Source organism: Macrobrachium rosenbergii, chromosome 8 (genome assembly GCF_040412425.1).
Source record: "Macrobrachium rosenbergii isolate ZJJX-2024 chromosome 8, ASM4041242v1, whole genome shotgun sequence".
Classification (NCBI taxonomy): Eukaryota; Metazoa; Arthropoda; class Malacostraca; order Decapoda; family Palaemonidae; genus Macrobrachium; species Macrobrachium rosenbergii.
In genome coordinates, this window is record NC_089748.1 from 79014937 (window position 1) to 79031275 (window position 16339).

Sequence of the window (16339 nt, forward strand, 5' to 3'; positions counted from 1 at the left end):
GGAAGGGGCTGCAAGGACACAGCTTTTATTTGCACGACGTCGCCTTCCACTTATATGGAAATAAGGACGTAAACAAGAAACCGTTACTTTAGAATGAGAAAGCAAAGATGATTGTACAGTAATAGCAGTTTTAATGATGATCATTTTTATTCTAATACTGATGAGTCATCAACATAATTATGCCGCTGTGAAGTTACTCCCGCGATGCTTTACTTCGATGAGAAATTTTGATTTCACGAGGTACCTACCATTTGCTTTTCTCTTAGCGGCTCAAAACCGCATTAGGAAAAATAAGCAAAGACGAGGAAACAACCGTTTATACAAGTGTTTCATACTGTTATCAACATTAGTATAATTATGAATAATTGCTGTCAAACTTAAACCCGGGAATAATAATAGTAATGTTAATAGTGACGATAATTACTCGTATATATGATTAATTATTTAATTATTTACGGTAGTTCTAATCCGTTAATACATTATTGTGAAAATAACAAAAAAAAACAATAAAGTACTGTATTAATGATTACAACAATTGAGTGGATCATTTAAGGGCAGACTGACTTGAAATGAGGACTGGGTGGACAATTAATTCATTCAAGTAACCGGTGAGCTGCACAAGGAGTTTATTCGTGATGAAAGTTTTCCTTATATACGGAAAACTGTATATCTCAGAACATTCAAAAATTAAAACAAAAATTAACCGAAAGCACATAGAAAGATGCAGGGATACTTAATCATATATGGAAATTTTAACAATAAAATAATGTATTTAAAAAAAAAGCCCTGTACTGTAAGACTTATTGCGATGTTGAAGGATCAGTACATAGGAATTAAAGAATGAAAGGGTGAAAACGAAAAACGGAAGTAGAACGCAGAAATTAGAATAAAAGAACGGGGAAGTAGTAATGAAAAAATAAATAAGGCATGTGCTAGTGAACTGTTGGTGAATAGGGCGCGTGCAGTGCTGTTGTAGGCAATTATGACGCGGAGTTGTGACACTGTGTGTATGGTGTCGCAGACCTTCCTCCATTGTGTCATCTGATGCTGCCGTGATGACTTGTCAAAGTAAATTGCATGGTAGCTTCCAACTGTAGTCTCTCTCTCTCTCTCTCTCTCTCTCTCTCTCTCTCTCTCTCTCTCTCTCTCTCCCCGTATTTACTGGTGGGTCAGTGTCCATTGTGCTTTGCTGTTTCAACTTTTTCTCTGTTTTGAATTTTAATAAAAGTGCATGTCATTCAACAAGTTATTGTTTTTTGCTGATTATCTGTAATTTCAGTCTAATTGGTGATAACGGCGTCTTTTTTTTTTTTATTCATATTCCACATAGTTAAAATATAGACAAGTATACTCGTCCCTTCGAAGTTGATTTTTCACCTATTTTAGCTTATATTTACTCATTTGCACATTGGTTTTTCAAGATTGTTATAGTTGCTTCGATGCTTTCATTAGATTCTATTAACGTTTATGATCCTTTAATTACATGTATATTTACGTATGTATCTGCGTATGAATGCGTATGTATAAGGTGTCCGATAGTAAATTCGTGAATTTTAACTCTCTCTCTCTCTCTCACTCTCTCTCTCTCTCTCTCTCTCTCTCTCTCTCTCTCTCTCTCCATATATACAGGTATATATATGTATGTATATATATATATATATATATATATATATATATATATATATATATATATCTATATACAGGGTATATATATATATATATATATATATATATGTGTATGTATGTATGTATGTATATATATATATACTGTATATATAAAAAATATATATATATATATATATATAGTATATATATATATATATATATATGAAGTGTCTGTGCGCGCGTATGGCGAAAACTACCACAAGCAACATTACCTGGTTGATTGAGACTAAGCACTGCCGAAGTATAAATTCAGGTAAAGCTGAGGTTGTTAACAGTAAAGAAAAATTGTGATCAGAACTCGAGCTGTGATATAAAAGAACTTGATTTACTGTCTTAAAAATAATTTTTCCTTCGCGCCCATCTCGTGTTAACAGGTACAGTATTTTTTTTAGTAAACGAAGTCCTTAATTCGCTTAAAGATGCATTTTTATTTATAAATACATTGATTAATTCGTCTTACTTCCTCCCCCCTCCTCTTTAAAATAATCAGTGATAAGGGTCTCCCTTGTGTTTACATGCCCCTAGTTTTTAGTACCCCTCGATACCGGCTACCTTCCCCCATCCGAATACCCTGCTCCTCTTAATGCCAACTCCCGTCTCCCTCCATAATGCTCGATGCCCCTAATCCCCCGCCCCGTTCCCTCCCCACTGCGCCTCATACTCCTGGGCATCCTTTCCCGTCAAGTATCGTGATTGGGTTGGTCGTTCTGGCTAACCCAACCGGCCCCCTTGGCATTGCCTACCCCACCCCACCCCACCCCATCCTCATCCTCCTTCATCTTTTCCTATTCCCAGACTTTTTCTCTTTTTCGTCCATCTTTTCTTTCCGCTCCATTTGTGTTAGCGTTCTTATTCTTCGTAATAAAACTCTTTGTTACTTGTGTCATCTGGGAGCGCTGTTTTATTGTTCGTGGTCTGGTATGTGCTTTTCTCGCTTCTTCGATCCCTTAGAACAAGACATTGGCGGCCCTCGGCTGCTAGTTCTGGTGACTTCTCTTCTACTGATTGCAGAGCTTTTATATCAACATTCCAAGCATATTATGATGTCTCAGACTTGTATCATATTTTGTCTACTTATTTATTGATTTGTGGGTTGTATTTCTCCTCTACTTTATCACGGATATGCGTGTCGATTGTGTGCACATATGCATGTCTTCTCATAAGGGCCGACGTAAGGGGATGGCGCCTAAAGCGTGTTACGTTTGGGTTTCCAGCAGATATCTATTGGAGGAGGTTGCTTGCAACACGTCCTGGCCCGTGGACGTTTACTGGGCTTAGCTTTTTTTCTTGGTGGACACCTATTTATCTGCTGACCACACCAATGTTATTTCACTTCTCAGAGTGTTTGCATATATATATATATATATATATATATATATATATATATATATATATATATATATATATATATTATATAATATATATATATATATATATATATATAATATATATATATATATATGTATATATATATATATATATATATATATATATATATATATATATATATATATACAGTATATTTTATATAGTTGAGTGGGTGCGTGTTTTTATATGTCTGGTTGTTTGAGATACTTTAAGAATTATGTGCGTAAGAGACGTAATTGTGAAAACTTAGGAATATATGAGTTACTTCTGGTGTGGCCGCGAACTTCTCAAATTCACACCCTAATATAACATCTAGCATCGCTATGCTTCTTGGTTTGTACTGATATACTTGTCATCTTTCTGAACTCAAGTTAGTTTGTACTCATTTTCTTGTACATTTCGGTTGCTTAAATAAGTAATTTCACTTTAAAAAAACTTGATACAAATCATAATTTCTTCTGCAAAAAAAAATATCATGTCTTGAATTACCATGGTAATTCGTTAGAAGAAGGAAAAGAAATTTTGAAGTCCATATGAATTTAGTAGCGGTGTTGTTTAGCTACAGTTGGATTATCTCTACGGGGTTTACTTGCCAGAGTTCATAACTGAATCCTCCCCATCAAAAAGAAGAAAAAAAAATGCTTAAATTCGTGAAGTAACCTCATTCCGTTTTTCACAGACAGAAGTCTGTAGGACGAACACCATAATGCCGCTATGTAGACCAGACCCGACTGAGACTCGGAGAAAATAAGGAGGAAAAAAGCGAGAGTTTATCCTTTGTGGAAACGGTATGTTGAGTAGGACTATGCAGCTTCTTATTATTGAAACAAATCATCCAGAATTTCTTTAAAATATGGAATAAAGACTGTATAATTTGGAAAACTGAGAATCAGAGAGATTATATAGAACGAGAAAACATTGCAAAATATATAGAAAGGAATTATATTTAGGAAGAGAGGGAGAGAGAGAATGAGACAATATTGCAAAAAATATCAAGAAAAAATGTATATTATGTAACAGAGAGAGAGAGAGAGAGAGAGAGAGAGAGAGAGAGACAGAAGAGAGACAGAATCAAGTATTGAGAGGAGATTACGATGCAAAACAATCTCGGAACACGTGTAACATACTTAAAGGTAAAGGTAAATATGAAGCATACGTGGTCACATAAATATGCAATAAGATTTACCGTAAGACTGATGACAGCTTGGTGGGTAACTAACCAGAATGAATAAGGATTCCATATTCGTGTCCTGCTGCCACCCTCATGCCAAAGTAGCTAGATGGTGCCGTTTTCCTATAAAAATGTAGAACATGACTATTTACTTCCATCGTGCGACTCATTCTACAGTATATCCCTGCTTAGGGCGGAGCATAATTTGGGGGACTTAAGACTACGTTCTCCACACGCGTGACCGAAGCATATGCTCTTTCGTCTGAGAAAATAATGCTGTTGTATTTTCATAATGAAGAGGTTACGTGAATATGAGAAAATTAGGATAGTTTTACTTGGTTTCAGAACATATGGGTCCTTGAACTTTAGTACGCTAGGCTATTGTTTTTTAAACATCGCTTCTTAGCATATGCTCCAAAGTCAATATTAATAATTCTGCACCATGTTCATAATCAGGCAGAAGCATCGTTCTGAAGAAACAAGACTATGATTTATCCACGAGCAGCACTCGAATCTCACGCTTCCTCCTTCCAGGTAAATGAGATTTCTTATCCAGAATGAGAGGTGCTAAATTTGAAGACGCAAGACTCTTTCGGTACTTTATTCGAATATGTGGCACTTAATTCGCCTTTAATTACCATGGTAAAAAATCGTTTTTATTATTATTAACAAGGAGACCTACAGTCGTTTAATGATAGAAAAGTACAGCTAAGGAATACTTGCACTCCTGACTATCAGAAAGTCACTAATCATTTATATCGTTGCTAAGGAGGAATCACAAGTTACAGAATTTTCATTGGAGCGCTGTATAGTTGTACATTTTCAGGTTTGTGGCCGTAATTACGTTTATCAGCTTCGAATTCATTATATTTTCAGTGATTCAGCATTAAATAGTTATTATAATGGTACCCATATTGACACCAGACTCAATGAAGACTGAGGGAAGCTGAAAAGAAAAGTAGCAGTGTTTAACCTTGATGGAAACGAGACTCTCTCTTCTCAAATTATATCTTCTTAAGAAAATCGTTCGTAGCGTCCTGGCTCGTCTGTCCACTTCAAAAATACCTTACCTGCCGTCCTGAATTTCCCTGGTGTATTTACTACATTGTTTATTGGGGCCTTTATTCTTTTCTTTAATTATCTTTTTGGTGTGAGGTTTTATGCTTTTTTTTTCACAAGGGAGCTATCTATCCTCAAGGAGCCGTATGTCTCTCGCGCAGTCTGACTTTTCTTGTGTCATGAATAATAATAATAATACTAATGATAACTGTAATAATAGTAATAGCTCCTCCAGCTTCCTAATCCATAGCAATAGTTATATTAAACAAGAAATCCTTGGTGGGTTTATGCTTTCTCGTAAATTTACCGTTTTGTTTATCCCATTACACCTGTATCTGTGATTTGTCAGGTTAAAGTACCATTTAGATCATTCTTGAGATATTTGTAAAATTTTACATAATTTTTTGCGAGAAAAAGAAAGTAACTGTGTATGTAATTTTGCATACGTATGTGGAATTAATTCTTTCACAAGACGAGCCTAAGCTTACCACAAAAAAAAAAAAAAATAAGCACCAGCTTTTTATGCATCACGCGCTGCGAACTGAATCAGTATCGTCGTGAATAGGTATGAACAGTTTTCATAGTATGTGAAAAAGAGTAGTAAGTGTTTTCTTAGCAACCTATAAGTTTCAAAGGAATAACTTGTCATGGAATTTGGCGTGAAAATAAAAAAATAACAGCTCTAATTAAATTGGTTAGGCGTTGGGAGTTTATATATATATATATATATATATATATATATATATATATATATATATATATATATATATATATATATATATATTATATGTATATGAATGTATGTATGTATGTACGTATACATACATACATACAGTATATGCATGCTCATCTCTTAACTTATCGTTTTTACTCGGGAAGTTATAAGGTCATTGAAACTGGTAAATTATATATATATATATATATATATATATATATATATATATATATATATATATATATATATATATATATATATATATATATGTATATATATATATATATAATATCTCATTAGAAGAAAGCAACCGTGAAAACACGATGTAGGGATGGCTTATCCCAGCTCAAGTACAATTTATCTAAATTCCACTTGAAACTCCTTTTACGACCATTTTTCACCCCACACATTTGCGTGTTCTTTCTTTGACTTCCCACAGTACTTCGTCCAAAAAACATATTGGATAGTCAAAGAGACAGGACATACTCTTTTGTCAGGCCGCCTTTTACAACAAACTAGTCATATAAAAACATTTTCTAACACTAGCTTTATTTCATCTTAAGAACTCTTAACTCTCTTTTGTCAATTTACTTTCCATGCCATGCATCCCAACAGCCCTCTGCATTACATTTCGATCAGTTCTGTCTTTAGTTTTTTTCCAAATCCATGCAAACTTTTTACAGTCATTTCTTTACCGTCATACTACTCTTGCAACAGTTTTTTTACTAACACCAGAACGGCACATACACACCATCGAAAATCCACGTTATATTTCACCTGTCTGTCTGTTAACTGTTACATTGTAATTGAAGACCGTACCATACACCGCCCCTGAATGCCTAGTACTGTTATGCCTTCAAGATTTTTAGCCACCTTTCATAACCTTTACCATTCTACTACTTATACTAAAAAAATTTTATTCAAATATACCTATTCCTTTGGAACTTTTCCTTCATCCAATACATACCTTACACACCTTGGCTAACCACTCGTCACACTTTCCCCACTATGCCACAGCATCTCTCTTGTAATATCATCAGTTTCTGTGTCTTTCATTTCTTCAATCTTTTATTTGCCGCCCCCACCCACCCCCACATACTCAATAGTCGTTTGAACAAGCATTTGTAGATTGACGCTGATTCCTCCCATTCTTAGATCGTTTTGATCTGCCTCTCCTCTGTCCTCCACAAGGAAAATGCTTAATTGGCACGGCGCTAAGATACTTATGAATAATAGCCGTCTCACTAATATTGCTCCCAGAATATCTTGCTTGCATTTTCCCTAGATTTACAGCATTTATCCTGAATTTGTTCTTGACTGCTGTATTCACCCTCTGGATAATCATCACTTTTGCCGTGCAACTGTACTTTACTTTCCTATTTTCCTTTACTAACCTTCTAATTTCTTCACTTAACCCCATGGTGCTCTCATTCCCTCGTCGATCCCTCTTAGACCCACAAGCACTCCCAGCTGATTCTGTGGCCCCATCCTTGATTTTTTCATACTCCTCATGCACTTGATCCAATAAGGTAGCTTTTAAGCCATCTTCATTTTCATCTATCTTTTTACGAGGGGCGTTCAATAATTAATGTAACATTATTTTTTCTCGGCAATTTTCGTTCTGTAAGCGCCTGTGAATATTTGTGATGGTCTCGTTGTCCGCCAAAAGGAATTCCGGTCACTGCTCTTTGTTTAGAAAGTACCTCATTCATGGACTCTATTTTGATAGCTGATTATAGTCCTGCTGTCTATCGCAAATTCATGAAAATACATGGCATATCGCAGGGATGTTTAAGGATGTCGCAAAAAAATTTCAAATTTTTTGAAAGAAAATTGGCCAAGAAAAAAAATTGCATTAATTATTGAGTGCCCCTCGTATTTGTCAAAGTTAATCATGTCCGTTACATTTGCAGACACGCTCTACCCATTTACACTTGCATTTCAACCAGATAACCACCAGATAGACATCTTAGCTTCTTAGCATTACTTTTATCAATTTGATCTTCCTCCATCTATCCTTTCCTGATATATATTCTAACATACTTTTTCTCGTTATCTCTCCACAAGTATACATTAGATATTCTTTTTTAAACGCCTTCTGTTCATGTTATAAAATCCTTTTCTAAGACATACTGTCGAAACTTTGTGATTCTCATTCATTCCAAAAACTCCAATATACCTAATATGCCATCTCTCTCTTTCTGTATCACCTATCCTTGCATTTATGTCACATAGCAAAACCCCCCTTGCATCTTTTCTACATCCAGCAATTCATAGATTTGACTCATCAAGAGACTTTCTACTCTCATTCTCTGAGGTCCTGGACCACCAGCCCTTATAGTCACGATACTTTCTTCTGCCGTGCCCATTGTTACCCACACAATCCTCAGAAGAAAAAATCGACATACTTTTCCATCCATTCCCACATAATTCTTAAAACTGAAAAACTACCCTTATTCTACCTCTTACTTCTCTCAGCCACTGCAGACACAATCCGGCCTTGTCTTCAGAGTACTGTAAAACCTTACATCTCACCGAGAGGCATGGCATCAGGCTTCTTCTCCTCGTACAATTTTTCTTTTTTGTACCATATACATGCACATTCAAAGGCTAAAGACTTATTACTGTACTTTTCATCTGCCCTTTTTTTTCACCCCGCCCTATGGTAATTTTAACTCCGCACACAGCAGCTAGAGATGCTATTGAACATCATTTTCAGATATTCCGGTCTTTCCTAGATATTGACCCCCAGCGAAGTTCGGGGGTCGTTATCTAGAACTAATATTTCTTTAGGGTCATTATCTTTATGATATTTACAGTCTTTTGTTTATTTTTTTACGGTCATCCCCATCGGGCTTGTACTAAACACGCCGCAAAGGTGGATACATCTCGGGTCAAAACCCTTGGGAGTCACTATCCAGGAAAGACCTAGATATATTTCTGGAGTGAAAATTGACATTACATTGGCCCATCTTTTAAAAGGTATTTTCACTTACACCCAAAACCCCTCCTTTGCTTTAATATTCAGAGTATTGTCATCAGAACCCTGTGTCGCTTCCAATGGCAGTAGTGCTCGAGTAGTGGTGCTTATTGTCTCTACAGTAGCATTCAACTGTAAAATGACTGACCTGGTATTGTTTGTACCCTTAATTGGCCTCGAGCTAGATATTCACATCAGCCAGTTTGGTGTTAGTTCCTCCGGACAAGGCTGCTGCTTTGAGACGTTGGCCGTTAGCATCCAAGACATCTATTTACTTCCGTCGGGGTCGGTGACGGTATCGAATAAACTGACAATAAATACGAATATATATATATATATATATATATATATATATATATATATATATATATATATATATATATATATATATATATATATATATATGTGTGTGTGTATGTATATATATATGTATATTTATATATCACATACAATTGTTCTGTGCATTAGTACTAAAGGACCTCATTCAAACTGGATGGTATTTAATGGATTTTTATTCAAAAGTACAAGCTTTCTTGGACAAACAGTATTATATATATCCGTATGAGCAAACTTGCCTAGTCCGGCTGTATTTATATCTGTGCTGGGTATAATCATATATAGCTCTTCCTGTGTGACCTCCACCCTCTCTTGACCTATCCCTGGTTCCAGATGTCCGTTTTCCATTCTCTTGCGTTTTTCTTCGTTTCCCTTGCTACTGTGGGTATATATTTTTCTATATATGTCTTCAAAGCCGTTTCCCCTGCCATCGTGTTGTTGGCGCAAGTTATGAGGAGCGTTCTCTACAAAGTCTAATGTTTTTGTTGGTGTTCCTGTACAGAAAACTCATATTTTCCCAGTCTATTCTGTGATCATTTTCCCAACAGTGTTTGGCAACTGCCGACGTCTGATTATAATGCCTTATGTTCTGCAGATGTTGTTTGCTTCGCTCTTTACATGATTGCCAGTTTCGCCTTCTTTACCAGTCTAGACACGCTGCCATAAAACCCCCTCTAGTCTCTTCCCTCTACCGACTTTGTTTCCTAACTATTTTATTCTAATGAGAAGACTTCCTGTTGATGGGTGCAATAGAGTTGTGTCCGGAACTGTAAGTTCCTTTTCAATCAAAAATAGTTTTCCTTGCTTTGATATGTGCTCCACTATATATATATATATATATACACATAATATATATATATATATATATATATATATATCCAACCATAGAAGGAGCGTCGAATAATTGCTGCACCTCGTCAGGTTTCAGGTACAAGTAATAAAAACAGTCAAGGAAGACCGTGGTAAGACAAGGTTTTGGCCAAAAATACCTAATAACCTTTTTAAAAATTTTCGTTAAAATGTCATCCACTTTATGTAATCAGTTATCACAGTCTATTTTAATGATACAAGACTTAAATTTCGTTTTACCAGATGTTAGCAAAACATATCTTTCTTAGATTCTGTCCAATTAATACCGTGATTACTGTTATTCATGTATACAAATAATGCATTTGCCATGTTGCCTGCTATTATTTGTTCATATGAATAAAAGTAATCAAGGTAGTAATTGGACAGAATCTAAGGAAATATGTTTTGTAAAGGTATGGTGAACCGCAATGTGATAGAATCCTTTATTAATAAAAAAAAAAAGACTTATAATTCATTAAATATTAGCTTGGGTTTATATAAAGTGGATGAAATTTTAACTAAGGGCATTTCAAAACAAATAGGTTATTAGGGGTATCATCGTTGTCTAGCATTTCTTGATATATATATATATATATATATATATATATATATATATATATATATATATATATATATATATATATATATATTACAATCTTTTTCATTGATACAAGATTCTATCAAATTGCGGTTCACCAGATCTTTACAAAACATATTTCCTTAGATTCTGTCCAATTACTGATGTGATTACTTTTATTCATATGAACAAATAAGAACAGGCAACATGGCAAATACATTATTGTTTTTCTTTTCACTAAGCCTTCTTGTGAACTGTTTTTATTTCCTTGGCGCTTGTGCCTGAACATGATGAGGTTTAGAAATACATGAAAGCGCTTTGTACAAGTCATTTCTTTTCACTCTTCTCCTTCCTGAATGCAAATAGAAACATCACTCGTCCCCAGAGATTTGACGCAATATATACAGTATACATTCAGTATATATATACTATATATATATATATATATATATATATATATATATATATATATATATATATATATATATATACATACATATATATATATATATATATATATATATATATATATATATATATAATTTATATATATATATATATATATATGTGTGTGTGTGTGTGATTATAGATGTATGCCTGCGTGTATATGTATAAATGTATGGATAGTCGTTACTTTTTTAATTTTCCCTTGTACGACGACCTACTTGACTACCATTTTAACGATGTCATCCAGCCCAAGTCTTAAAGATGTACGTTTCAGAACATAATACGTCTGTGAAAAGCAGCATATTTATAAGTGTAGGTTATGATCTACATGACGCTTGTATAGTTATGACTGATTCTCTGTGTGAATATTAACAATCTTGCCTCTGAATTTGCAATAGATGCCGCATTCGTGTGCGAGGGAGGCTTAGCTGTTCCTAGAAACAAGACCTTTTAATTCCGAGAGTAACTTTAGCGTCTGGCTAGCAACGATTCCCAGAGGTGAAATGTGAGCATGACGGATAAATATATATCACCTGACGAGGATTCCATACCGGCAAAGTCATCGTGCTCATAAGCCTTTCTTGTTTATGGTTTTACATTTGCTGTGTACGGCACTTTTGACAGAATTATTGGGATAACTGCAAGAGGCATACGGCTCATCGAATTTACTTGAAAATAAGAATCTCAAGTTGCTGTTACTTAGTTGCTATGCGGTTGAATTGTTTCCTTTTTTTTATTTAAGGATCAGTCGTATGAGCGTCTTCCCAAAGTGTTGGTAATATTGTCCTTTTCGTAAATATTTTATCAAGTCGAAACTTCTGCTTAGGGATCATTGCAAACGTTCCACAGATATGGCCAGAATATTCCGTAGCCTATATTTGAGAGTTCCAGTTTAATTCTGGAACTTTGTTCTCAAATTGATAAGCAAATCAGCTCTCATAATGATAAGTAATTCAGTATGTTGAATAAACTTACAGTATATTGTTGGCAGCAGATGAACGAACTGGGCAGCGTTTGTAAGAAAAGTTGTACTTGTGGAGCTTGACCTATTTTTGTCTTGTCGCCAAAATGGGCTACTTTGAATCAAACGTACAGGCTCGATGCAAAACGCTTCCAGGATGTGATCTAAAGGGAGTCTTTTGAGGCAGTCCTAACGAAAACAATAAAAACTTTGATAACCCTGATCGTAGAACTATTAGGTTCTTCTGAGATGTTACTAGTTTCTCAGAGAGTCGGGAAAGTAAGAGAAGAATAAATATCGTATTAGGCGCGATATGCGCTTGACTTGCCTACGAAGCTACAACACACGCACAGCTATGAAGCGTATGGAGGTATCATTCTTAGAGAGAAGGTATATTCGTCTCTAACTTTGATTTTACCATTGATAAAAAAATGTCAGCGGTAATTCCATATTAGAAAACCAGTGTTGCAACACAAAATAAATCAACGGTAACGGGATGGCAGGAGCAGAAGAGCAGAGGCGATACATAACTTTAAAGAATTAATCATTTTATCCTAACCCTAGGTGACGAAAAGAAATGAAAGAGAACTATAAAAGAGAACTAGGATGTGTGGAGCCTTTCAAAACAGAACTTTTTGGTTTTCACGCAAACTAACATTCCGGGAAGGTAAGCTGAGCGTTTGACATTTATTTATTTAAGGTTATGCTATTTTAGAATAAAAATTAACGGAAAGAAGTCCAGCGCTGTAATCTGATTCTATCTGTTTGCCCATGGTGTCGGCCGTGTATATGTGTGTGTATATATATACATATATACAATATATATATATGTATATACATATATGTATAATATATATATGTGTGTGTATGTATATGTATATATATACTTTGTGTATTTATATATATATATATATATATATATATATATACATATATAATATATATATATATATACATATGTATATATAAATATACATATATATATGTATATATAAATGAGAGAGAGAGAGAGAGAGAGAGAGAGAGAGAGAGAGAGAGAGAGTACAGAATATTTTAGGACCTTAGGAGAACGGTCAGCATTCTGTCTTATTATATGAACATTGAAATGTTTAATACCATTTCTAATTGGGGTATTCACCCTTACACCCGCAAAAGAATCTCAGTCGCGTATGTCTACCATAATGAAATCATATGTGTGAATGTATGAGGTTAGATAATGCTATTTTATATCTTATATCTCCCTGGTTGTTTGTCTCCTTATTATAATGTACCATGCATGTATATCTGTCTGCCCGTCTCTGTGTGTGCGTGTGTGTGTTTAATGAGCAATATTTGTACGTCTTGCAGAATCTTATAACTTGCTCAAGTTTGTAAAGAACTAAGGATTATATTTTTAAGTTAGATTTGGGTAATTAATAGATTGTGATTTTGAAATACGAGTGTACTTTGGGTAAAGCAAATATTTAAGTAGTTATAGAGATCAGAGAAGACTTTGCTCCATTGTCTTCAATTTTAATGAGCTAAATTTCTCTCGCTTTCTCTCGTAAGCCTCTTCTGCTTATGTTTGTGTGAGATTTCAACAATATTACGGGACAGTAGCACTCGTACCGTGCCATAAACCAACAGACTTTTTAAATATTTTTTTATACTACTCTGATTCCTTCTGAATTTTTTCATATATTGACAGTTCTCAAATTTAGTCTTCACTTGTGATAGTAAATTTCATCCCATTCCCGTTAAGAAAAGGAAATCGTGTAAACTTTTGTAAAGTTTTTAACGCTGATATGATAAACCCTACGGGAATACCTCATCTTAATTAAGTATATGATAATTTCTTAACATACATTTTTATATATATATAGTGTATATGTATATGTATATACTGTATATATATATATATATATATATATATATATATATATCATATATATATATATATATATATATATATATATATATATATAATAATATATAATATATATGTATATATATATTATAAATTATGTATAACTGTATATTCAGAAAATTTCAAATTCATTATGTATATATATTCATATTACTTCAAACAGTAATCTTTTCTATAAGACGGGATGGTTTGAGGAAGACAAATTCTTTGAAAACTTGATTATCCGAATTAAAGAACCTTTTAAACGTACAGTCTTTTCTTCCTAATGAATAACATATATAGCATCGATGCTCTGATGTATGTATATGTGTAGATTGAAAATATATATATATATATATATTAAAGAATATATATATTTAAATATCTCATCTACTAAGCCTAATACAATAATAACATATATAGTATATATGTGTGTATGTATATGTGTATATATATATATATATATATATATATATGCGTGTTTGTGTGTGGATATGGGAAGTGTTGCTGCCAACCAGTATAGAACAAGAAGCTGAAGGAGACGTCACGAACTATTTATCCGTTTATTATAAAATCTAACGTTTCGAGGACACAGCCACATTTTCAAAGTTGAAAAATACAATAATGAAATATAAGAACGTTAAAACTGACTCAGAATTAAGAAATTTACAAAGTAAAATATGAAGATTTAACAGACAGCATGTTTAGAAACAGATCGCTACCATTTCAGGAAGATGAACAAGAAATGAGTGACAACGAACAATAAAAAACAAGTAAAAAATGCTCCGAAGTTTCTTCATCGCAATGGACTTTTCTGTACAGCTTGCAATGCTGTATGACACTTTCGATGTGCTGCAGTATGAAACTCTCAGCCACGACCAGGCAGCGCTCAGTTGCTCTCCCGAGATGCGGTCAAGTGAAGATGCGTTGGCAGCTGGCACCTCTTAGTGGTGCCAGGTGCACGATCTATGGGCTAACCTTAACCCTAAATGAAATAAAAACTACTGAGATTAGAGTGCTGCAATTTGGTATGTTTGGTGATTTTTAAGATCTCAGGGCGTACAGAAAAAGTGCGGACAGACAGAAAACTAACAAAGACAGCGGGGTAAACTTAAGACAGGTACAGTGTAGCAGAGGCAGTTTGAATGTTTAAGGTCGGAACAAGCTTCCTAATATGCAACGACTCGGCTATCGCTAAATAATGAGGTGACGGGGCCCTGGAGAGGATTTTAAAATGTTTATATTCGATATCCAGTTTACACTTTTTGGTATGTTCCCGTACATTAGACAATTTCCGGTTAGTCAGCCTGATTCCAGTTCCATAACTAACTCCTCGATGACAATTAGCTCTCACTTTTAGTAGACGACGAGAAGCCCCCACATTTTTCCTCAGCTTACATTTGGGACAATTATACGAACACACGACATTGGAAGTCATTAGGGGCTGAGCTTTTATTTATATCTGAAAAAAGAACCAGTGGTTAACGGGTTCTTGGGCATCGCTCCACTGTTAACTGCCGGAGGTGCCGGTAAATAAGATCATATAGTTCAGCATAAAAAGACTTATTTATCATCGATAAAAAAAAAAGGACTAAAGTAAAAAGTCAATTTGCGTACATTAGGGCCATTAAAAAAAGACCAAATTTACAATTAAGAAAGATATATAATTGTTTAAATAAAAACTTTGGATGGGCAGCAATTTCCAGAAAAATAGTTATAAAGAATTGAGATCTCTTGGTGGAAGCCAAACCAAGTGGAGGATAAGGTATGGGGCCTGTGGAAGAGTACTTAAGGAATTTATTTACAATTAAAATGACAACTGCTGTAAGAATTAGTACCTGAGCCAGTAAACGTACGTTTTCTAAAAACAGAAGTACAAAAGCCCTGCTCATTTCGGAATACCAGTATAACTAGAAATGCCCGTTTATTATTGTTTTCATAGTCTGTCGTAAACTTAATGTTTGGATGTGCTAAATTGGCTCATTCAGGAAGTTGATCAGGTTGCTATTTACTTTGGATTAGTCGATTTTAACGCTTTAACCTTTTTATATTTCATTATTATATTTTTCAGCTTTGAAAATGAGGAAGCCAGCTTTTACAATAGACGAATAAATAGTTCATGATGTCTTCAGCTCCTTGTTCTATAATATATATTGTATATATCTATACAAGTACACATTTTATAGGTTTTTCAAGAGTGTTGATTTAACTCGATAAAACTAATTTGTGGTTTTCTTTAGGTTTCAAACATGATTTGAGAAATATAGCGTGTAGAATATAAGGCCAATTTCGAGTAATTTATATGTAATGACTTTTGAGGTATTTT